Source organism: Podarcis gaigeae (assembly GCF_964106915.1).
Source record: "Podarcis gaigeae genome assembly, chromosome: 1".
In the NCBI taxonomy this organism is placed as follows: Eukaryota; Metazoa; Chordata; class Lepidosauria; order Squamata; family Lacertidae; genus Podarcis; species Podarcis gaigeae.
In genome coordinates, this window is record NC_139678.1 from 89612101 (window position 1) to 89634962 (window position 22862).

A 22862-nucleotide genomic window follows, 5' to 3' on the forward strand; every position below is an offset into this window, starting at 1 on the left:
ACTTCTGATTTTTCTGTTTTAAGTATCTTTTTGCAAACCAGTTTGTAGATGTAGGTCTAACCTTCGACAATATGCAGAGAATGGGCATTGTTGTGAAGAAGTGACCATATTCTCTAGTAGGTTATAGGATCTCAAGACATGTCCAAGTTCATTTTCTTGCCTGCATTCAATTCAGAGCTGCAGCCAAAAAGTATGCATTATGGTGGACTGAGCTATGTAAAATTAAAAGCTAAGGGAAAGAAAGCAGCCCAGTGAGGACTGAAGATGCTCACTGACCATGGAATGTTGATGTACTCTTGGGATGAAATGGAAAACTGGTTGGAAAGTGAACAGAATTAGGAACTGTGAAGGAAGACATGGCTGACAGAAGCCCATCACACTGTGACATTTTGTTGTAGGTCCCTCCCAAACCTCAACTTATGAACTCTCTAAATGCAATAATTAGAAAACCTAAGAATGGCATCAGAACAAAGGCTAGTGTGCAGGAAGAACCTTTTCTGTTGTTGTTGCTCACATTTCCTCTGTATAGAGGATCTCATTGCATTTTAATACAAACTGGTTTGTAGGCTTTGTGTCTGAAAATATATTACTTTTTTGTAACTGGCAACACTTTATTGAAGTTGAGATGCAAAATCATGCATTAAAAGTCTCAAAGAATGAGAGAGAAACTTCTTAGTAGGGCTTAACTGAAACCACCAATGCACTGCCTTAGAGATCTATGAGCATTGTAAAAGGTAAAGGTAAAGGGACCCCTAACCATTAGGTCCAGTCGCAGATGACTCTGGGGTTGTGGCGCTCATCTCACTTTACTGGCCGAGGGAGCCATGTTTTGGGTCATGTGGCCAGCATGACAAAGCTGCTTCTGGTGAACCAGAGCAGTGCACAGAACTGGTGTTTACCTTCCCGCCGGAGCGGTACCTGTTTATCTTTCACTTTGTGCTTTCAAACTGCTAGGTTGGCAGGAACAGGGACCGAGCAACTTAGCGATATTTTTATCCTCTGGGGACAATACATCTTCCCTGACGGGCTCTCAGAAAATATTTCAGGGGAAAGGGGAAAATCCCCAGACTCTATTTTTATTCTCTCATTTTCCACTTCATCATGGATATGACATAGGGTTAAGGTTATGATGCAGAACTGGGTGATAGCTGGCAGCTTGTTTCTTGTCGCATCCTGGCACCTTCATTAGGAGAAGAGAATGCTGGGAACCAACAATGAACAGCAAACAACCGCCTTCAGCTTGTCTGTGTTACTTATAGTCCACATGAATTCAGGTATTTGGAGTAGTTAAGGAAACAATTTAGAAGGACTAAAATAAAATCCCCTTAATGACTTTTGTCCCAGGAGAATGGCAGCCATGCATTCACTGGAGTAACAGAAGGTTGACTCATCTTAAAGTAATGAGCAAGCCACAGGAAGACAGCCAGCCATGTGTCTGGCAGAACCTGCTGGAGGCAGGGATCCTATAGCTCATTTATGCTTCAGCAGGGAGAATTTTCTGACAGCAGATTATTTATTCTTACAGAATATACACTTTCCCTGTGTTTTGAGGCCAACAACTGCTGAGGAAATTAAAAAGGCAAACCAGGAGGAAACTTGCAGGGCACACACTGTTGTTTTGAAGACTGAAACAGGGTATTGTGGAGGACCTGTAGCCATTTGGTGTGTGTCTCTCCCCCCCTCCACCACCTCAAATTAATTCCTCTCTGATTTTGGAGAAATCATTGAGGACTTGGAATGGAAGGATCTATAAATTTTAGTTCCCTCAGTTTCACATTTTTCCAATCTTAAATTTGGTTCTTTGCATTTTGAAGCAATTTGTGATTTATTTTTAAATTCTCACAAAAAATCATCAGGATTTTAGTATGAATTTCTCTGAATAAACACATTTTTGCAAGCACTTTCCAGTATTATATTGCATCTTTGTGTGCTATTTTCACTAATCTATTATTTTTTATGCATGCTTTCCAACAATACATCAGAACTACATTGCAAAATTCGGATATGTGTGAATTTCAAAGGATAGCTGTGTTTCTATTTGCATATTATTTTTGGAAAGTGCAAATTTGATAGATTTGATAGATTTGGCTTTAAATGCGTACTGAATTGAATTTCTCCCCCATCCCTAGAGAGGACTTGCAGAGATGAAACAGAATCAATACACAATTGGGACTGCTATCATCTGTGAACTAGTACGATAATAAATTATTAATAATAATTTTTTATTTATACCCCACCCTTCCCGGTTCAGAAAACTGGGCTCAGGGTGGCTAACAACAAATTTAAAACACTTAATTGTAATACAACATAGAAGCAGCATAAAATACAGTATAAAAACATGAATAACAATAAAATTCAAAGTTCAAAAATCAGTTTGTGGGAAATCCATCCAATGAACATTAGATAGTCACCAGGGCTAGCTGGCTGAATTAGTCCTACTTGGGCCAGCAAGGAGGCCAGGGGAGAATTAGCTGTGGGGTCCCAAAGTGGGTAATCTTCATAAAAGGGAAGAGGGAGGGAAGAGAAGAAGATCAGGCTGAATTCAAATTAATGGCCAGATGGAATAGCTTTGTCTTACAGGCCTGGCGAAAGGAGGTTAAATCCTGTAGGGCCCTTGTCTCATGGGACAGAGCATTCCACCAGGTCGGAGCCATCATTGAAAAGGCCCTGGCCCTGGTGGAGGATAGTCTGACTTCCTTAGGGCCCGGGACCTCTAAACTATGGTTATTCATGGACCTTAAGGTCCTCTGTGGGGCATACCAGGGTAGGCAGTCCCGTAAATATGAGGGCCCTAAGCCAGATCAATGCCAGCATCTAACAACAACGATATTGAAAAGCAAAAGAAATCAAACTTAAAAATGTATTACTTACAATGGTAAAATGTAAATGCCATGTTTCAAATATTATTTTGAACTTCAGTTCTCATTTTTGGGTGGCTAGATCTGGTTTCCGATTATATGCTATGTAAAATATGTTGATGATCTCTTATGTCTTATTTTTCTGCCCAGTCAATAGGAAATCTTAATGTATTTCCAGTCGTCCCCATTCTGGTGCTCTTCAGATGTTTTGAACTACAAATCCCATCAACCTCAGCCAGTACAGCTGATGTATTCCATCTCAACCCTGCTTGACTGCTTCATAAGTGATCAAGACTGGACACTGTAGTTTTCTTTGGCTGTGCATACAGTACCATGGCTAAAGAAGAATCCCTGGTGTTCAAAAGCTTCCAAGAAAACATGTAAATCCCATTATTCTGGAGGTATGCTCTTTGTACAGTTTTAGCCATCACATATTCAGGTGAACATCAGTGTGCACCAATAGGACCTCTTTTTCCAAGGGTGGATACTTGATGCAAGTGTGGCAGCAGGAAAAGGTTAAACCTCCCCTCTCTGCATGCTGCCTTCTTGATGAACATTGTCCCACCCTTCATTAAATCAAGAAGGGGGTAAGGAACTGAACTGATTAAAAGCAACACAATTAGCATCCTGTGTAGTTAGACCCTCAAGCACACCTTTAAAAAAATCACTTGGTTTGCTTAAACAGAATTTGTCATGTTTACTCCATGGTCTTCCCATGCTAACCCCCAACCCACCCCCCAAAATACATTTTGCAATAGCAGGAATGTTGACAGGAAGCTGGGATGGCAAGCCCCACAGTCTCTGGCTGTTTGCGGAGGTGATATCTGAGTGCTAATTTGATTCTGACAAGCTGTGCCTGTTTCAAATTGGGGCACCCTGTTTCAAAATAAAATCCTGTATAATTCTTGCTTTGTGGGGAAGTTCAGAGGCTTGGGACTCTAATCTGAATTGATACAATTGGGATCTTAACAAAAGTTCTGTTCTCACCCTACTAGCCCCTGGCTAAAATTTGTACCGTTTGTCTCAGGCCTAAAGCTTGTTGTATCTTGAGACTCTATCCATGGCCTCACTGGCTCCTGTTTTTCAATCTCTGATATATTGTGTAAGAAGATGGAAAAACTCAACCAAAGTAGTCAGTAGTTCCAAAATGAGAGAGTTCACTTTCCTTACTATGGCAACTCCTAGTGTCTCTCCTTCAGGTCAAGAGCTTAGATTAAAAATTTACGTGTTCCCACTTCCTTGTTTTTCCACTGCATTTAACTTCAACAGAATGATTTTCTATTTGGCTGACAAAGAACAACAGTGAGGTAAATTGACCGGTTCATTTTTTGAATAGCAGAGACGTACAGTGTTAACACTTGACTTGCTGCAATCCATTTGTCAACAAATAGGCCATGATCCTTAGCAAGAAGTGTCACCTCCTCCTTCTCAATAACACTTTAAGGAGTGTCGCCCTTTGTTTAGCAGCAGGGGCATGGGCACACAGTAGACTTCTCCATCAGAGTTCAAAATGGTCACTCCTTTAGTTTCTATGAGGAGCCATTTTTGCCAATAACGAACTGTGCTTCACCCTTCATCCTCTCTACTGTGGCAAGCTACCCATCCAACCTGACACAGCTGTATGGTGTTAGCTATTAATACAAGCTGGTGCTGAGTAGGGATGTTTTGCCCATATTTGGCATACAGGAACCCCCTTTTTTGCTTTCTCCACACCTTTAATCCAGGGACATGGTATTCTTTCAGTCTGGATTTCAAAGTGCAAATCCACTTTGCTCACAACACATAGGGTTCTGTGAGCAGAGAGCAATCTTAAAATTGGCAGCTCTGGTGCAAAATCTGAAACATTCTGATGGTGAAGGGTAGAGAGGCTGTGGAAAGGATTTCCTCAACAATAGATTATACCTGAAAAGCAGCATGAGCAGACACATACGTCACAGTCTTTCCTGTTAGGGTGAGATGTATTGCATTTCTATTATTGTGTTTATATTTAAATTATAGTGAGTATTTCTAAATTTGCATATTCGTGTATGTGTGTGTGTGTGTGTGTGTGTGTGTGTGTGTGTGTATCTACAGACAGAGAAAAAACTACAGTGGTACCTCTGGTTACGTACTTAATTCATTCTGGAGGTCCGTTCTTAACCTGAAACTGTTCTTAACCTGAAGCACCATTTTAGCTAATGGGGCCTCCCGCTGCTGCCGCACCGCTGCCGCATGATTTCTGTTCTCATCCTGAAGCAAAGCTCTTAACCCGAGGTAGTATTTCTGGGTTAGCGGAGTCTGTAACCTGAAGCGTATGTAACCTGAAGCGTATGCATCCCGAGGTACCACTGTATGTCCTTTTCTGTGGCAATCTATTAGTGGCCACAGTGGACTCCATGGAGTGCCATGACAATTTGAAAATCTAACTTCCAGTATCCTCCCAAACACATCAAAGTTTTGCTTTGCAGCCAAATCATTTAAAGACAAGAAGCCTCAATTAAACATCCAACCCAGTGAGGGAGGCATGGGTTTAAAAACAATACTTCACTCTCTGCTGGATTGCATTATTTATTATTTATTATTTTTTTGTAGCATATGGGACATTTTAGATTTTTTGGAACCATAGATTAGCTCTTCCTGAGGATTTATTCCTAGTGTTGCTATCTCAATGTGGGTGTGTGGGTGTGAGAGAGAGAAGTTATTGTTTCTTAGCACATGGTATTTATTTGTACATGATAATTGACTTCTTGTATGTAATCATTGTGTTTGCCCATTTACGAACATTGAAACATGATAGAAATGAAATGCAGGGTGTCAAACAAATGAAAAACAACCCTTGCCAAGCTAGTTCAAGATTGGACAGATGGCAATTCTATCTGCATCAATATTAGCTGCAAATGAGAATGACTGACAGTCCAACTCTGGAAGGTCCAATTAGATTTCAGATTCCCACTGAGAAGAATTTTTTGGGGAAAGTCTTCAGTAGTATAGCAAGTTATTAGTTTAGTCCCAAAGGAAACTAGCTTGGCCAGCCTGAAGGGAAAACGCAATTTTATTCCATTTATACAGCAAGCATTGGAAATTGCCAGATGTTTCAAGATGCAGGGAAAACAACACACACAGACACACACACATATCTTCCTTCCTTTCCACCAGTCTTGGCATCTGACATCTTCCATGTCATACTGTTTGTGCTGCTTCTTCCCTTTCAGGATCCATTTCAAGCAGTCTTTCTAAGACATATTGATAAAAGAGAGATTTACTGCAATTATTTTTAGCTGGCCCGACCTGGCACTTTGACCTGGTCAACACATCTTTAGGCTGGTGAATGTTCATGGTGCTTTGCTCTGCAGCATAGCTGAGTGTTCAGCTGCATGCATTTTTTTTATCTAGCCACCGGCCAGGTGGGAACTGCAATTAGCATCTCACCCAGTCTCACCTAAGGCTCTTACCTGAGGCAACAGTCAAAGGGTAGCTCAGAATTTTACTGTTCTACAGGCCCAGAGGCTGAGTGAGGTAATAGCCATCATTCATATATATATATATATATATATATATATATATATATATATGCAGGTTTTGGTGTCCTCGGGTGTCTTCCCGTGTAAAAGTTGGGGTGTCTAGGCGACGTTTCGACGAGGTCTCACTCGTCATCTTCAGGCTGGTGCTTTCGGCTTCTTGTTACTGGAACAGAGCGGGATCTCAATGTTTGAGTTCCTATAAATACTGTAGAGGGGGTGTGGTGTCTAGCCTCCAATGTTCTGGGCAGAGAGGAAGTTCCCAGGCTAGTGTGCCTTTTCTTCTTTTGTTCCTTAATTACTTGAGAGATACCTTGAGTGATTTCTTGAGTGATATCCTGAGTACCACTTAGGTGGGTCATTAGGTGTGGATTAGTTGCTAAAGTCTTTGTGTCTTGACCTCTTGAACTTTGTGAAGAGTTTTCCTGAGAAGATGGCTGTATTGCACTTAGTTGTGCTTTGGCTTGGCTTCGTGTATAGGGGCGAGCTGTGGTTTTGTGGCTTGTGTCAGCCAGATCTGTGTAGGGATTGCAGGGGGGTGCAGCATCCGGAGGTGCCACCATGGACTGGCTACTGGATGGTGTCAGTAATTCATCTGTGGAGAGGGTCTGGGTTTGGGTCTGGTGTGGTTGATTGGTGTTGGCGTTCTGTGTGCCTCTGGATCTGGTGTCAGTTTTTGTGGGGAGGGCTAATTTCCAGATGTCTGGCAAGCGGGATGTGTCGTCACGCTTGTTCATGTTGTGAGGGTGTTTCTCTATCTCGATGGCTTCCATGATTATTCTCTTGTGGTGATGTTCCGTGTTAAAGAGCAATTTATATATATTTGCTTTCGTAGATTTTCACGGGTACAGGAATGCAGGTTTTGGTGTCCTCGGGTGTCTTCCCGTGTAAAAGTTGGGGTGTCTAGGCGACGTTTCGACGAGGTCTCACTCGTCATCTTCAGGCTGGTGCTTTCGGCTTCTTGTTACTGGAACAGAGCGGGATCTCAATGTTTGAGTTCCTATAAATACTGTAGAGGGGGTGTGGTGTCTAGCCTCCAATGTTCTGGGCAGAGAGGAAGTTCCCAGGCTAGTGTGCCTTTTCTTCTTTTGTTCCTTAATTACTTGAGAGATACCTTGAGTGATTTCTTGAGTGATATCCTGAGTACCACTTAGGTGGGTCATTAGGTGTGGATTAGTTGCTAAAGTCTTTGTGTCTTGACCTCTTGAACTTTGTGAAGAGTTTTCCTGAGAAGATGGCTGTATTGCACTTAGTTGTGCTTTGGCTTGGCTTCGTGTATAGGGGCGAGCTGTGGTTTTGTGGCTTGTGTCAGCCAGATCTGTGTTGGGATTGCAGGGGGGTGCAGCATCCGGAGGTGCCACCATGGATTGGCTACTGGATGGTGTCAGTAATTCATCTGTGGAGAGGGTCTGGGTTTGGGTCTGGTGTGGTTGATTGGTGTTGGCGTTCTGTGTGCCTCTGGATCTGGTGTCAGTTTTTGTGGGGAGGGCTAATTTCCAGATGTCTGGCAAGCGGGATGTGTCGTCACGCTTGTTCATGTTGTGAGGGTGTTTCTCTATCTCGATGGCTTCCATGATTATTCTCTTGTGGTGATGTTCCGTGTTAAAGAGCAATTTGGAATCTGCAAAATTAATTTCGTGTCCTGTTTCTTTCATGTGTTGGAAAAGAGAGGAAGTTTTTTCTTCTTTTTTGACGGCATTCTTGTGTTCTGCGATACGTGTATTTATTCGTCTGTTTGTTGCACCCCCCTGCAATCCCTACACAGATCTGGCTGACACAAAGACTTTAGCAACTAATCCACACCTAATGACCCACCTAAGTGGTACTCAGGATATCACTCAAGAAATCACTCAAGGTATCTCTCAAGTAATTAAGGAACAAAAGAAGAAAAGGCACACTAGCCTGGGAACTTCCTCTCTGCCCAGAACATTGGAGGCTAGACACCACACCCCCTCTACAGTATTTATAGGAACTCAAACATTGAGATCCCGCTCTGTTCCAGTAACAAGAAGCCGAAAGCACCAGCCTGAAGATGACGAGTGAGACCTCGTCGAAACGTCGCCTAGACACCCCAACTTTTACACGGGAAGACACCCGAGGACACCAAAACCTGCATATATATATATATATGCAGGTTTTGGTGTCCTCGGGTGTCTTCCCGTGTAAAAGTTGGGGTGTCTAGGCCTTTTACACGGGAAGACACCCGAGGACACCAAAACCTGCATTCCTGTACCCGTGAAAATCTACGAAAGCAAATATATATATATATATATATATACACACGCATGCTCTCACACATTCTTGCATGTTGGGTTTAAGAGGATATAATATGAGGAACAGTTTCAGGTTTGCTTCTCCTTGTCTTACAAACCAACCTAGTTCGCCCCTAGATCATTAGGATTTGTACACAGCTCCGTGTACTTCTTCAGCATCCTGGGTTGTTTTCAGACATCGAGAAATTTCCAGCTCCCAGTCATTGCTCTTTTGCTTTAAGCTGTAAGTGGAACAGCAGCTCTGCTTCCACATGTATGGAAACCAAGTAGCATTCTGCAATGCAAATGTTCCGGGTATATGTGTTGACGGTATGACCTTGCTATACCACCGTGCGTCATCTGTCATTGGGACAGGGGCATGGCAGGAATTTCCCCCACTTGGCTGATTGGCTGTTGCCATTTGGGTTTTCTCCTGTCCCGTAGCAAATTGTCACAACTTGTAAGGTTGTGGATAGGCTCTGGTTCAGGTGATAGGGATGGGAGAAGGGTATTCCATTAAAGGAATCCAGGGACTCAATGGTTTGGTCAACCCCGGAGAGGGGGTTGTGCCCATGCCTGAGTCCAGGGGGACATTTGGGTGGCAGAGATAGCCTGTTCCTGGCTTTCCGCTTATCCAGGTGTTCACCCTCGGCTGACCTATGCTGGAACCCTGGGCCAGCGCTACCTGCATGGCAGGGAGCTGGCAGGGAGCTGGTCGAACCAGAGCCTATGCAACCAGTCACTTTCTGTAATCAATAAAGTTGTGGCCTAAATTCTGCCAAAAACCAAAACCAAAATTTGAGTCAAGTGTGAATTTATTTAGGGGGGAGGTTTCTGGGTCTGAACAAGCAAATAGTATGCTTGTTCCATTGTGTTAAAAATGTATTCCTGTCATGGACTGGCTGGATGCAGAGCAGTGGTGGGAGACACCAGCTGGGGAACCCCCAGCGCTCAGAGCCAGGGGACTGGTGGTGGGATGGTGATGAGTGGTCAGAGGGAGAAGAAGGAAAACACTGAGTAGCCCCGCCCCCTGAGGAGAGTAAATGTCAATTGTTATGGAGCCTTTGAATACAGCTGCATATATGAAGGCTCCATCATTATAGAATATAGACCGTGCTCTTTATGCAGATGCCAGGGGATGGGGCTACTTGGCATGACCCAGCTCTCATGTGGAACAACAGTGGAGCTATAATGCTTGAAGAGAGTTTTGATATAAAGCAAAGCTGTTGCATAAACTAAATTCAAGCTTCACTGATATCATTGAACTGCACTTCCAGGGACACATGCTTCAAGCTGCAAATATGGGGCAATGAATTATATAGCAAATCTGAGGGTCAAAGATCTGCTTGAATTTCAGACCATCTTGACAAACTGGGATTTGGTTTGTGGATTTGATGTGTGATATTTATTTTTTGCTGTTTTATTTGCATGCTTCTGCTCCTGCAAAGCAACATCAAGTGGTGATCATCTTGTGTGAGTGTGCCAGCACAGAGCTAAAACCACAGGTGAAAATTCTACATGTCTTTATGTCATCTCAAACATGGCACTCTCCAGTGGAGACAGTTCACATAATCAGCTGTCTTGAGACCTCAAGTGAAGTGAAATCGAGCGATGAATATTCATGTGTGAACTTAGTCACAGCCCTTAGTGATGCAGCTGAAGAGAACTTGAAGAAGAGATTGGAAAGCAGAAGATACAGCCACTGCGGGAATTTTACCCAGGGCACTGTGCTCTTAAGTGTGCTGCTAAATAGCAGGAGAAAAGAGCAGCTAACGCACACCCATGTAAGCAATTTTCAAAAGCACCCCCCCCCCCCAAATAAAATGTCTCACACCGTGTGAAAAGCACAGTTAGGAATAATTGCTAGACTTTTAAAAAAGAAAAAGAGGAAGAAAAGGAAACCGTTTTTAACTTACCTGAGCACAAATAAAGAATGTGAAATATTTCTTTGCCAGCAGAGAACACTTGTTTTTATTTCCTAGCCTTCATTCTCTCATAAAATGCCCAAATGGGAGTTTATGAAGCTTTCCAAAAAATTTCTCACCCTTGGGTTGAAAACAAGCATGAGAAATTTCAGTCCAGAGGGTAATTATTTTACAAAGAGTTCAAACCAGGGAAATGTAATGGGGGTGCTTCATCAACCATAACTATAGCTGTATTGCTGTAATGCCCTGCGCACGGCAGCAAGAGTGGAGAATCACTCCTGTTTGTCATGGAGATAGCTTTTATTGAGGGTCTGAAGAGAAGGTACCATGCAGAGGGGCAAGGGAGGCAACACTGAAAAGATACTCCTGGGTGCTGTCTAGACTGGTCACTTGCGCATCGTTTAAAAGGAAGATATGGAGCTGCATATACATTTGCATAAGCCAATCTATTTTCATCAATGCAAATTAAGAAATAATTACTCTCATTTAAATATAAATATATCTTACTATGCTGGGAAGGCCTGTGGTCAGGTAACCAGTGTGCCTGCTCTATCAGCTTCCAGGTACCCATGGTGGGTGGGCAGTTTCAAGGCTTCTGGTCTCCTTCCTGAAGTTTCTTTATCCTTAGATAAGACTTAGACCAGGAAGCCCTTCACACAGAGGAAGCCTTGAGATAAAAGACTGTCAATTAGAGGACTCTTTTGTAAACATGGCCGCTGTATCCCTGCCTTGGAGCATTTGCAGTTGGACTCTACATAGCATGGTGCATTTTCCATTTGTAGTCCTGCAGTCAGCTGGATTGCCTGAGGATTTGGAATTAAAGCATGTCCATCTTTCTGGTACCAACTGACTGACATTTAAAGGAGTGTTATGCTGCTTTAAGAAACATGGCTTCCCTCAAAGAATCCTGGGAACTGTAGTTTGTTAAGAGTGCTGAGGGTTGTTAAGAGACTCCTGTTCCCCTCAAAAAGCTTACAATTCTCCATGTTTGCTGGGAAAGGGAAGCAATTGTTAAGGAAGTAATTGTTAGCTTTCTGAGGGGACCAGGGCTCTTAGCCTGGATCCAGCCAGATATCATCAATTTACAAAAAGCTACAATAAAAGGAAGGCAGAGGTAGTTTTCGCTGTCATTTCTAGCATATCACAAAAAGAATCTCTTGGAGCTAGGGAGGGTAACCTGTGGCCATCTAGATTACTTTTTCCTTTGGGCTTCCTTCTGTCCCAGCTGACATGGTCAGATAAGGGCTGTTGTCCAACAACATCTGGAAGGATGCAGGTTCCCTATCCCTGCAAAGAGCTTAATGTGACTGATGGCAGCCTCACCACATAGACCAGTCGCTGTGGAAGCATCATTTGCTAGCTGAAAGATGCAAAATAAATTCCCCACAACAAAATCCTTATATTGACATCTAGCAACAATGAAGTAACAATTATGTAGTTCAATTGTTTTCCTTATTATAACAACAACACTTCCAGTAATTTAGGAACAATTTGAAGGAGCCAGTGGCTTTCACCTTGACTTCTGTTTTCCTATCCCCTCACTAAAACTGGTAAATGATACATGTGGGAAGGGTGGAAATTGCCAGATTAGCCCCAAGCCATTACAAATTGAGGTGGAATTCAGAGAAGGCAGGGGGGTCTCAGGTCATAGTGACTTGGAACATTTCTGAACAGGAGTTCATTTCTGTACTCCTGTCCCAAATGAACTTCTCTGTTTCTACCCTAGAACTATGCTGCATGGTTTGTTTGTTTTTTGGGGGGTTTTTTGGTGCTAGATAACTCCAGATTCTATGCTTTCTCCAGACCTTGCACAATGCCTCAGGGGACTTTAAGTTTGGCCAGAATAGGCCATTACACAGCTGGTAACAAGCTGTGAACATGGAGGGTCAATGCAGTGTTACCTCTGTTGCATAGAGTCTTTCTGTTGCATAGAGTTGCTGTTTTTACATACAAGGTATCACACAGTCTCTATTATGGGTTGCTGATGTGTGTTGAAAGTGGTGCAAATGTGGGAGGGAGCAGTCTTTCTCTCCTCAGGATTGCCAAAGTGCTCTGCTGTCTAATGAGCCAATGTCTCTAATATTAATGTGACAAATCTGAAATGTTTTGCATCCTTTCTAGTCTAATATTCCTCTGCTTTTGTCTCCAGTTCTACAAGCAGAAATAATTTGAGGGGAAATGGATGCTTTAGATGCCGTCCAACATAGATGAGAGTTAAGGAGATCAAACACAATTCTCTCAGTAAGTGTGTATTTCTGATTCAATTTGCCACTCCACTTTAAATTGCCTCCTGTGATACATGTGTTTGCCTGCCTCTAATGAGATATTATAGTTCTGCCACAAACTTTGTTCTCTGCGTTTATTTAAGGTGTCATTTATAATACAACACAGATCTGCTGGTATGCAAACAACTTGGATGCTTAGAAGGAGAGTAGAGCAACATCTACAGGATCTAGCTCCAGAGAACTAGCACTGATAGAAGCTGAAAATGAAAACAGAAGGTGAAAATTACAATGAATTTAGCAGCTCAGCATGAAGCAATGATAAACAAAGAGGCTTTTTTTACAAAGTAAACGGACTGTGTTTTACACAAATGATTTTAATTCCAACTACCAGATCCAGGCACTCTCAGGAAACTGATATTCTAGATCCATTTTAATTGGGGTTAAGTTCCTGTTTTGGCACAGAAACTGCTTTGGTCACCTTGTATGATGACCTCTGTTGGGAGAGAGACAGGGGAAATATGTCCCTGTTAATTTTTCTTGACGACTCAATGGCTTTCAATACCATCAGTTGTGGTATTCTTCTGCAGCTGCTGTCCCAGTTGGGGATGGGTGGCACCAATTTGCAGTGGTTCCAGTCATTCTTGGATGGTCATTTCCAGAGAGTGATGCTTGGGGAGTGCACTTAGGCCCTGTGGAATCTTCAAATGAGGTTCCTCAAGGTTCAGTTTTATCCCCCATGTTTAACATCTACATGAAACTACATGAAACTGGTAGGAGGTGTCATCTGGAGTTTTGGAGTATGTTCTCAGCAATATTCTGATGACACCCAGCTGTAATTCTCCTTTACATCTGCAGGTGTAGCAGTAGATGTGCTGGACTATTTTCTTGACTTAGTAATGGACTGGATGAGAGCCAATAAACAGAAGCTCAATCCAGATAAGGCTGAGGCACTGTAAGTGGCTGGTGCCCTAGACTGGAAGGCTAGGAGGTTGCCTGCTCTTGACAGGGTTACACTTGCTCTGAAGGAGAGGGTATACAGCTTGGAGGTCCATGTAGATCCATTACTGTCACTTGGGGCTCAGGTGGCCTCAGTGGTACAGAATGTTTTCCATGAGCTTTGGCTGGTGGTCCAGCTATACCTCTATCTGGAGAGGGGTAGCCTAGTTTCTGTCACCTCTGCTCTCATAACCTCTATGTTGGATTACTGCAACACATTATATGTGGGGCTATCTCTGAATATGGTTCGGGAACTTCATGTGAAGCAGAATTTAGTGGTCATGTTGCTCACTGAGGCAAGATGGTTTGAGCATATAAGTGGCCTGACTGCACTAGCTACCAGTTTGTTTCCAGGCCCAATTCAAATGACTGGTTTTAACCTATACATCCTTAAATGGCCCAGGACCACAATACCTCAATGACCACCTCTCCCCATATGAACCAACCCAGACCTTGCAATCATCACCTGGGGCCCTGTTTTGTGTGCCTCCTCCACAAAAGGTCTGGAGGGTGGCAACATGAGAATGAACCTTTTCTGTGGTGGCTCACAGGTTGTGGAATGCTCTCCCCAGGGAAGCTCAACTGACACTGTCATTAGATATCTTTTGGTGCCAGATGAAAATGTTTCTCTTTAACTGAGCCTTTGGGTGAGTAACATTCTTTGTACTTTTAAATATGGTTTTGGGATGTGGGGGTTATTGGTTTGTTTTTGTTCTTATACTTTTTGAACAGGTACTTTGTGTTCTCATCTTGTATTTTTATGTTGTGAACCACCCTGTGATCTTCAAATGAAGGATGGTATGCAGATTTTAATAATACTGATAAATACTATACCTACTGGCATAGGACTGGGACAGATGTTGTTGCTTCTTCTCTCATCAGGAGAAAACAATAAACACAGAGTGGGACAGCTCCCTCCAGAAATACAGGTATGCAAAAGTCCTAAGTGTATAGAATTTTTTTTCCTTGTTTCTTGCACACTTTATTTAGCCTATATAAATAGGCTTTGCAGATCATTTATAAGCTGCCTTGCAGGGGAATTAAAAGAAAAGTTAAAATTTTAATTTAGAATCACTTTTACAGCTACCACTGATGTAGATAAAAATTTATGGTCACACAGCTGTGGAGTTCTTAGATTTAATTAGAGGAACTGTTTCCTCACCATGCACAACTTTTGCATTAGCAGGGGCTATGCTGATTGGAAGCCATGTGCTTTAAATACTTTGTACTTGGTTTCCTGGTGTGTACTACTACTATAAAGTGAATTTGTAATGCAAATATTTCCCCTTGACTTTCCATTTATCTGAAATCTAGATATTTTGATCCATCTAGATCAGGTTCGGGGGACCAGATGTTGCTGGGCTCCATCTCCCATTTCCCCTGACCACTGACCATGCTGGCTGGGGCTGATGGGAGCTGTAGCTTGACAACATCTGGAGGGCAACAGATTCCACACCAAGGATGTAGATTTCCCTCCACAAATTCTCCAGGGCTTGTTATTTTCTGTGTAAAATAAAATAAATGAACAGGAGTTCAAATATTCCATTGGTTATCTGACCTAAGTTTCAATTCCTGCCCCTAACCAGCTAGTAGAGATTAGGCAGGTGAAGAACACAGAAAACTCTTGTTTGTCCACCAGTTTATCTATTTACCCAATATTAATATCTGCTCTGATCATCAACAGCTCTCTGGGGTCCCAAGCATGCCAAACATGTGCTGGATTTCTAAGGTATGGTTCCACCTCAGAATTATCAGAGGTACCACTGTCTCCACACCAGCCCTGATTAGATAATAATATGAATGCTTGAAAATTTGTCTTGCTAAGATAAGCTCCCCATGCCACCATGTTCTAAGTGCCATGAGTTGAATGCAAAGTCGTTACTCCATTTGACTGCTGTGCTTCAACATGGTATACACTGGTGGAGGAATGGGGGGGGAGGGAGCGGATTGCCCCTGGCACCACTATTCCAGTAGGGTGCCATCTTGGCACCCCCCCCCGGACACACGTGCATCCCCCCAAGTGCCGGGCACCACGCCCCCACAGGCGGCATGTCACGCCCTCGCGGGTGGCACGTCATGCCCCCGGGATGCGTGCCATGTGCCTGGGGGGCACCAGCCACACTCCCCCCCCAGTAGCAGAGCATGCAGCTTCACCACTGATGGTATAGAGATGCGGGTGGCGCTGTGGTCTAAAGCACTGAGCCTCTTAGGCTTGCCAATCAGAAGGTCAGCAGTTTGAATCCGCGCAATGGGGTGAGCTCCTGTTGCTCTGTTCCAGCTTCTGCCAACCTAGCAGTCCGAAAGCACGCCAGTGCAAGTAGATAAATAGGTACTGCTGTGGCGGGAAGGTAAATGGCATTTCTGTGTGCTCCGGCTTCCATCACAGTGTTCCGTTGCACCAGAAGCAGTTTAATCATGCTGGCCACATGACTCGGAAAGCTGGCTGCAGACAAACAACAGCTCCCTCAGCCTGAAGCGAGATGAACACTGCACCCAATAGTTGCCTTTGACTGGACTCAACCATCCAGGGGTCATCTACCTTTTTAGCTTTTCTACATTGTGAAGACAAAATCATTATGTTATAATATGTTTTTATGATGATTTATAATGTACTGGGAGAAAGAGAAGGAACTGGTGGCAAATTTTACTGAATATGATCCAGACTGCAAAGTCCCATTGATTTCTAGAAGAAAATCAAACATGTGCATAAATATCTTCACTTTATTATATTTATCTATCCAATTGAAATGTGACTTAAAAGCACTACCTCTTGATGGGGCCATTTCCTATAACTGTCATCATCACACCAAGCCCTTAGTCACTATATTGCTTGGACAATTCACCGTGCATTTACTTTTATATCCTGGTCTCTGAAGTTTATTACTAATTTAAAATATTTATATTGCATGCTTTGAGTGAGAGATAATATGCTGCCCTTTACTTTAGTGTCATGTTGTACAATATTATAATAGGAATAAATTGAATTTAAATCAGCAAAATATAGGAATATCCTACAGATAAAAACATGAATAAAGGCACTGGAAGGCATTTTAAAATTATCTCATCAACATGTATTTTAAAGTGACTAGCAATTAATCCTAGCCAAGCTCATTTCCCAAAAAATTATAGGCTTATATCCAATTGTGCATCTCCACCAGCACAAAACACTTCCATTTACACAACAGGATTTCTGCTTTCCGTCCAGTCCCACCACCACCAATATGTGCTCCCCAAATCCCCCGGGAGAAGACGAGGGGAGCATGGGGCTTCAGTAGGGAGATGAGGAAAGAGAAGCCCTGTTGTGTGCCCTGAAGTCTATTTAAATGAAGTTGGATTTCATTCTTTACATGCCATGCTGGAATATTCTCAGCTTCCCTTATCATTAGTCTTTTGCCTGACTTACAAACATAGAATTCTTCCTGAAACTTAATCTAGTTCTTACAGCTCTTTCTTCTGTATCACAAGATGCTTTATTAACTCAGACGTGGCAACAAATTGGCTCAAGGAGGATTATCTCAATACCTATTAATTGCAAAGGATTTACATCTCCATCCAGAGCTGTTCACAAGTTTGAATAAAGAGTCATGGCCTGGCCTGAGCCTGATGAGAGAGAGAGAGAGAGAGAGAGAGATCAGAATCCAATTCAACACCAACCAAAAAAGAAAGTGTTTTCGGACATTGATCTCTACCTCAGTTGGTTTAGAAGTCCTGCTGGGCTGTGAAACTAAGGCAGGAGTAAATAACAGCGGTAGATTTGTCAGGATACATAACTAGCTTCACTATCTGTCCTGAGGTTGATTGTCCCAGCAGTACTAATACCACTTTCTGTTTGTTTGTTTGTTTGTTTGTTTGTTTGTTTGTTTGCTTGCTTGCTTGCTTGCTTGCTTGTTAATTTTTCCCCCTGATGCTCCAGAAAGTAAAAATGGGGGATAAATTCACAGGGTGGTGGAGAGCTGTGCACCATCAGCTGTTGTGAGAATCCAGTATAGGCTTCAGAATTATAAAAAAGCAGAGAAGAGGAGGAATAGAGTTTGAGAGAGAAATGGCCAGCGGCATACATTAATATGGTTACAAATTGTGCTACCCCTAACTTACCCAGTGGTGGAGGAAGAGGGGGGCAGGGGGGCGGAGTGCCCTGGGTACCATCTTTGAGGGGGTGACAAGAAGGCACCCTGTGGGGGGCTCGCCCCGCCACCATTGTGCCGCCCCAGCCATGTGCGGAGGTGTTGCTACCAAAGGGTTAAGAGGTAGCAAGACGCTCTAATCACTGAGCAGCTGGAAGTCATTAAGCTTCCAGGAATGTGAGTTTGTATAAATAGTCAGCTCACCCGTGTGTTTGCCTTTTGGGCGTGTTTGCTGATATGTGTGGTTCGTCACCAGGGTTTTTTTCCTTTTGTAAACAAACCTTTTCTTTGAGTTCCAAACCGCTTGCTCCAAGATTCCTCTTTGAAAAGATACTGCCTCTCCTGCCCTTCTTAAACCGCTGCGCGAAATGCTCTGCTGTAATGGGACTTGTGACGATGGAAGCGCACTGGACATTTACTTAGCATTAAACTAATTAAAGTTTAATGGGACAGGAGGATCCTCCGCTCACAACTGCACCCTCTGCCACCACCTTTACCAAAAATTAATGAGCTAAGCAAACAGGGCTGGGCTAGTCCAGTTTGTTTTGATGAAATTAGTGTCTGTAAGTTACTTTGGGTCATGTGAGGAAAATGAATAATAATCATCATCATCTCCATATGAAAATTTCGTCCTCTTCCTTCTTCAGCATTAGGCATTAGTATGCACAATACAATACCTTGGACCTACTTAGACTTGATATGGAAAACAGTTAAGTTCTTACAACCAGCTACAATAAGCAAGTAAGGAGGCAGGCAGGTTAAAGGTTGACTTGGGATGGTAGAGCGATGCCCCATTTGCCCTAATGGATCAGGGCTCCACCCTTTGAAAGTCAAGTGCAGGGAGGGGCCTCTAATCGAGCAAATGGAATATTATTTCCTAATGGAGGGCCCGATCTAAATGGAGACTCCAGCAACGAGCAAAGAGTTAACGTTATCTACCTTCCATACCAGGATTTCAATCTAGACTGACTGCTCCATTCTGGCAATTTGTGAAAGAAATAAAGCTTCCACTCAAGGGAAGACTGCTTGATAAATGTCACATGAGCTTTGTCCCTTAGTCTGCATCAAGATTCTTATTTCCAAGAGTCCTATGTTTTCTTATCATCGTGTCACTGTCACCTCATGTGTCAATATTTCTGTTTCATTTTTTAAGAACTCTTATCCCACATTTTTGAGAGGGACGCGGGTGGCACTGTGGGTTAAACCACAGAGCCTAGGACTTGCCGATCAGAAGGTTGGCGGTTTGAATCCCTGCAAGGAGGGGATGAGCTCCCGTTGCTCAGTCCCTGCTCCTACCAACCTAGCAGTTCGAAAGCGCGTCAAAGTGCAAGTAGATAAATAGGTACCACTCTGGCGGGAAGGTAAACAGCGTTTCGTTGCACTGCTCTGGTTTGCCAGAAGTGGCTTAGTCATGCTGGCCACATGACCTGGAAGCTGTACACTGGCTCCCTCGGCGAATAAAGCGAGATGACTGCCGCAACCTTAGAGTCAGTCACGACTGGACCTAATGGTCAGGGGTTCCTTTACCTTTATCCCACATTTTTAGCCACCCCAAAAGTTTGAAATGCCCCCAAAGTCGCATGCAATATAGTAACAACCACACACCATTTAAGTATTAGAACAGATGCAAAATGACAGTAGCAACACAAAAAATAGACTTGTACTGAAATGTGCAAATAGACTCTGAAAGTGAGCATGACCTATTAAGAGAGGCCACCACTCTAGATGTTTAGCTAACACAGCCTTGAGCACACCATTAAAAGGTGGCAGAATAACAGTAGGTAGACATTATGGGCAAAAGCAGAACGCATAAAAGTGCAAAGCTAAATGCATTTTTACAACTATTAAGGTAACAAGCACCAGAGATGCCATCTCATCTTTCCTAATTAGATCTGAATGCAGTGAGGTGTAATTTGTCCTCAAGTTTCTTTTTACCTTCTGTTTTTCACTAATATAATTTTAAAAAAAAAACCTCAAGAAAGCTTCACAGAAAAAGAACTCCACCAACTGAGGACTGACATCTTTGCACGCACAGAAGCTCCAAAACAAAACAGAAACAAAAAGGCAGGGTTCCAGAGCCCTGCATGTAGCTTTATGAGATAATAGGATTCTGCAATGCAGTGCTATGCTTCCAGTCCACTGAACTGTAAAATCCACTTTAGAGTTTTATGTGACTTCAGTCCAATGAACAAAATAATCCACTCCAGAATTTATATCACTCTAGGCCAGTGAACGGCATAATCTAGACTTTGATTAGAAATTCTGGGTAGACTGTGAGTGTGTTGTAGGTAAATGGTTGTCAAGGTGTCTATTCGGTCAGAGAAAGGAGTTATCTTGTAGGCAGCTAACAAATGAAAGTTCAGGTTAGTGTTCAAAGGAGCTTATTTGCTCATTGCAGCAGAGCAATATCCCTAGCTACTGAGACTGTCTCCTCTTGCTTTGTTTTTGATTCAGGTTTACGGGGAGCAACTTGGCAGCTCCTATTGTCTTTATTCTCCCCATTTTTTAAGGGTTCTCAACAGCATTTGCTAGGAGACAGGGGGCTGAGTAAAATGAGCCCTGCATGGATTTTAAGATCTTAGATAGTTATCTAACAATGTTTATATACTGTTCAATGAAAAACAATCTCTGAACAATTTACACCAAATAGCAATAAAACAGTACACATAATAAAAATAATCAAGTATAGGTAAAGTCAACATTTTATAGGAGAAAAAATGAATGCAATAAAAGTATATGTCTGGGTTGACTTGCCTAAACAAAACTGTTTTTAGCAGGCAGCTAAAAATTAAGCTTAATGGGGGGGACAGAAGGGCAGGAGATGCCAAATATCTGGGGCAGGGGCCCCTTGGATCACCTCTTAACAATGCCCCTGGTGATTTGTGGGTAATATCTGTCAATAATTCATGTGGACACCTAGGACAGAAATGAGAATCCTCATTAACGAGGTAAGAAAACTAGTGTTTCCCACCTATGATGATTTAAGAATAGCAGAGAAATCCTTAAGTTAAATAAATGTAAATTACCCCATTTTAAATTCTAGCCAAGAGAGGGGCTACTGCTGGCTGAGATGGCCCAAGCCTGGCAGAGGGGAAAGAAGCCTTGAAGAGTTTGACTTGTACCACGCTTTTTGCTGGCCTAAATTCCACCAGGTTGCTTAGCAACAGGGCTGAGCTGAAAGAGGTTTTTAGCTGGTGTTGAGTCTCTCATTGCCTTATCCCATCCCCAGAGCCCACTTTTTCAGATTTACACCTGCGTAAATTCAACCACCCCTTCATGGATCACTGCCTTGCCGTGGCGAAGGGGCTTGAAGAACTCAGAGAAGCTATGAACTATGCCGAGCAGGGCACCCAAGATGAACAGGTCATAGTGGAGAGTTTTGACCAAACGTGATCCACCTGGAGGAGGAACCGGCAAGCCACTCCAGTATCCCTGCCAAGAAAACTCCATGGACAAAGACAACAGGCATATAAAAGATATGACGCTGGAAGATGAGCCCCTCAGGTCGGAAGGCGTCCAACAAGCTACTGGGGAAGAGCGGAGGGCAAGTACAAGTAGATCCAGAGCTGATGAAGCGGCTGGGCCAAAGCCGAAAGGACGCTCAGTTGCGGATATGCCTGGAAGCGAAAGGAAAGTCCAATGCTGTAAAGAAAAATATTGCATAGGAACCTGGAATGTAAGAACCATGAACCTGGGTAAGTTGGAGGTGGTCAAAAATGAGATGGCAAGAATAAATATTGACATCCTGGGCATCAGTGAACTAAAATGGACGGGAATGGGTGAATTCAGTTCAGATGACCATCATATCTACTACTGTGGGCAAGAAACCCATAAAAGAAATGGAGTGGCCCTCATAGTCAACAAATGAGGCAGTGGAGGACAGAGGTGCCTGGCGTTCTCTGGTCCATGGGGTCACGAAGAGTCGGACACGACTAAACGACTAAACAACAACAACAACAAATTCAACCAACTTAAGTTATACTGGGCGAGCCCCAGCTGAGCCAGCATAGCTGCAGCTCAGCCTTAATTGTGGGAGTTCGCTGGTGTATCCCTGGGTGAGTCAGGATGCAGGAGTTACCGTGGCCTATCTGCAGCTGAGCCATAACTCAGCCAGGACAGCAAGTTCCACCTAGTCCAAACTCACTCATCCTGGCAGGATGCAAATGACACATTAGAAAAGCAGAAACTTGATTTTCATCACAAAGTTAACTTTTAAAGTAGAAGAGTCAAGAGTACCTTTTAAATCTTCTGGATTACACACACTCATACTCATAATAGATTAGTTACAGATAGGTAGCCGTGCCATAGTCAAAACAAAAAAAATTCCTTCCAGTAGCACCTTAAAGACCAACTAAGTTAGTTCTTGGTATGAGCTTTCGTGTGCATGCACACTTCTTCAGATATCTGAATAAGTGTGCATGCACACGAAAGCTCATACCAAGAACTAACTTAGTTGGTCTTTAAGGTGCTACTGGAAGGATTTTTTTTTTGTCATAATAGATTAGTACAGCTAGCTGAAGTTCTCATCTACTTTAAAGTTTGTCCGTTATAACCCCCATTTCAAGCATACCACATACACAAAAATATATTAACCACAATCAAGATCACCCATGCAGAATTCAGAGGGTACCTATTTCTCATCTTATTTCCTGTATCTCCTGGAAATTTTAAAATAGTGTAAAAATGTCTCCCAGAGTTTATTGATCTTTTGCAGGGTAATAATAACTTAATAAAGTGGGATATTATTACACTGAAATGGATCAATAAACTCAGCAGAGATGCATTTGTTTCACTATATGTTTTTTTGCAGCAGGTATGCAGCATGGAAAAGAATTACAAGGCAGAATCTAGAAATGCTGCACTTTTCAACTCCAAATTATCTTAAATGTGGGGTGGGAAGACATCTTCCCCAATAGTTTGACATTAGCCAGAGGGCCTTTTCTCCACTCTCAACTGTCCACAGAGCTTCAGTTACTGAGACAAAA

The 22862-nt window shown here is 42.8% G+C and overlaps 2 long non-coding RNA genes across 2 annotated transcripts in view; one reads left to right on the forward strand and one right to left on the reverse strand.

Annotated features, from left to right (window-relative positions):
- Window positions 1–8914, forward strand: part of LOC310853083 — an 84159-nt gene extending 75245 nt beyond the window's left edge. Inside the window, exons 3-4 of the long non-coding RNA XR_014568530.1 lie at window positions 3009–3259; window positions 8767–8914. This is a non-coding gene — a long non-coding RNA (uncharacterized lncRNA). The remainder of the gene's footprint in view (window positions 1–3008; window positions 3260–8766) is intronic.
- The window catches only part of LOC310825486, a 632470-nt gene that overhangs the window by 503709 nt on the left and 105899 nt on the right, over window positions 1–22862 (reverse strand). The gene's annotated exons all lie outside the window — the stretch shown is intronic.